Raw genomic sequence first — 2,907 nt, 5'->3', positions numbered from 1 at the left:
CCTTGCCAGGAGGGCTTTGTTTTACGTTCTAATCCATGAGAAGGTCTCACATGGAAGATGGAAGAAGAAAAGCCATCACTTCTTCAGCAGTGATGAGAAGGCACATGGGCTTTAGCAGACAGCAGCTGTGGGGTTTTGACAGTAGTTTTGGGGTGTCCACCTGTGATTCAGCAAAGGTGGTTCCTTGCAACTCTTATACATTCATCTGGGTGAAAGCTAGCAGAAGCTATCATGACATATCGTCTCCTGATTCCATCAGCCTCTCCAGCTGTTGTGTAAGTCTCTGATACGTGGCATTAGATTATTTTCAGTATAAAAGACTTACAGTGGCTTCTGTTTTCTAAACCAAACTCTGATTGATAAAGTGGCCAAGTGTTAGAGAGCCTATGTCAAGATTAAATAGGGAACATGCTATCGTGGATACTGATATGAGACCTCCTCTCAGTCTCGAGCCTTGGGACTCAGAATTCCACCAGGCGAGCATGTTCAGCTTCTTTTCTACATGGAGATGAAGGAAACTATTTTTTCTGCTTTTCCTAATGGCATCCCTCTGAGAAGTATTATTTCTCCCTCATTCAACAGAAAAGGAAAATGAGGGTCAGAGAGTTTCAGGGGCAGAAACGCTGTTGAGAGGCAGAAGTCTGATTTAAACTAGGTTTTTGATGCTATTTCCACTCCACCTCTGAATTTTCATTTAGAATAGACCTAGGAATTCCTTCAATATAATTCTAATCCTCTGTTTCCCTTTGGTATTTTGACTGTAGTTATTTATTGTGGTCAGATTTTAAAATATGCCTTCTAGAAGACTTGCTAACTATGAAAGGAAAAAAAGACCTGGAATGGTAGTAGTAGTAATATTAAAAAGTATCACTCATTAAGCAGTTACAAATGTCAGACACTGTGCTGAGATTTTTCAATTAGCAATAATTGCGCCTTGGATAAACCTCATTGGCTACAATACTGCCACTGTGCAAAGCTGTACTGAGATTTTTAAGGCTCATTTAATCATTAGAAGAGTCCAGGTAGTCATTCATTTTTATTATCCATGTCTTAGAAGAATAAAAACTGACACAGAGGTTAAGTCCAAAGTCATAGAGTTGGTTTAGAGTAAAGCCAGATGGAAATTCAGGTCTCCCCAACCCCAATGGTTCTGGATTCATTTAATAAATATTTTTAAAGCACTTGCTTTATGCCAGGAACTCTTTTAGGTGCATGAGAAGAAAAAAAAACAGGTAACCCCCAAAAATCAATGTGCAGCAAGAAATGAGGAGGTGAGTGATGGAGTCTAGTTTGAGGAAAAATTTGTGGTGAATAATAGGTACCCACATCCTATCAATAAGTTGCTATGGTTATTTGAGAATGAAATAAAAATATTTTTCTTTGAATCTACATGTATTAGTTTTTTTAAAAAAGCTACAAATTTGCCAGAACATGCAAATCTATTCAGAAGGTTGAAACTAACAAATAGAACTGTTCGCCCTAGGGATGCTGTGAAAAAAATGATACAAAGGATGCCATGAACTGAGAAAGTTTGGGAACCTCTGGGCCAGATGGTAGAAGTGAGATAAATTTCAACTATAAATTTACTGATGTGGTCTTAAAACTTAATCAGTTGCTCTAAATTTTAGGTTTTTCTCCTTTCCTCAAAGCACATCTCACTTCTCATTATACGTATGTGCCCTGTGCTTTGCTTTAAAATTTTCCTAGAAGCAAAGAGATACAGAGAAACACAGGCAGGGTTTTCTTGTTAATAAAATGATGCATCTTCCAATTGCTATTTCTAGTCTTACACAGCTTTTCAATTTTTCAAACCTTTATTAAAATGCCACTTTTGTAGGGAAATTAATTATGAAAAAGGGAATTGGGTGTTCAGAGCCATAATTTGGAAACAGACAAGGAATTGCTTCCTTAGAGAATGCTGTGAATCTTAATCCATCATTTTGTGCCGATGAGCCCAACCCCCATCACCCTCTGGGGCTGCCTGGTAGAGATACTGTCAGGCCCCTGGAGCTTGTTCTCCACCCTTTTCCCACAGAGATCCTAGTTGAACAAAGGCCTCAAATCCATGTGCCACCAATGATTTTCTGAAATTGGTTCCCTAAAAATTCGGAGTCCATTTATTTCTATAAGGAACTTGTACAGTATAGTATTTGACATTATTATTTTTTTTTCCCAAAAGGTAAGTTAACCTATGTTTACCTGAATTTATTCTCTTGCTGGTCAGTTATTTGTGTTCAGGTCCATTGTGAGTTTTCTGATATTATTCTCACAGGGATTCCTCAGAGTTCACGAACCAATGAAATCTTTTAAGCAACTTCTGGATACTCAGTTTAAACTAAATATGTATTTGCTTAAAAGAACCCAACACAACATTGTTAGTGGCATCCTTCCCAAATCCTCGAATCCTCCCGGCGCCCCCCGCCCTTAGTCTTAAATTCTAACAAGCACATGAGATGATAAAGTGTATAGGCTTTTTTTTTTTTTTTTTTCCCCTAAAAGGCAGAAATGGAGGTGCCAGGAGACTTAATAAAGTAATACGGGAAAAGTGTTAGCCCTGACTCAAATCACGTATAAATATGACACATTTATCTTTCAGGCCTCAGTGTAAATGTCATTTCTTTAAGAAAGGCTTTCATTTATCCACAGACCTGATTAGCAACCTCTGTTTCACACCCTAATCTACTCATCCTTTTGAGACACTCAACTTTGAACAGGGAATCACAAGTGTAATGGCTTCTTCCCCAGCTGACTTTGACTCCCCTAAGTCTACGTAACACAGTTTTCTCGATATCCCTGTATCTCCAGCATTTAGCACTCTAAACACATCATGCTCGATAAACTTTTGTGGAAGAAAGAGAGGAAGGAGAGGGGGAAGGAAAAAAAGAAGGGTGGAATGAACAAAAGGAA

At 38.3% G+C, this 2,907-nt stretch overlaps 1 pseudogene; it reads right to left on the bottom strand.

Moving 5' to 3' along the window:
- Window positions 1-846: 846 nt before the first annotated feature.
- Window positions 847-978, bottom strand: LOC115940682 (U4 spliceosomal RNA; annotated as a pseudogene).
- Window positions 979-2,907: the final 1,929 nt, after the last annotated feature.

Source organism: Leptonychotes weddellii, chromosome 14 (genome assembly GCF_054177405.1).
Source record: "Leptonychotes weddellii isolate Sample4059 chromosome 14, ASM5417740v2, whole genome shotgun sequence".
Taxonomy (NCBI): domain Eukaryota; kingdom Metazoa; phylum Chordata; class Mammalia; order Carnivora; family Phocidae; genus Leptonychotes; species Leptonychotes weddellii.
The sequence above is the reverse complement of the archived record's forward strand: the minus strand, read 5'-3'. Positions and strand labels throughout refer to the sequence as shown.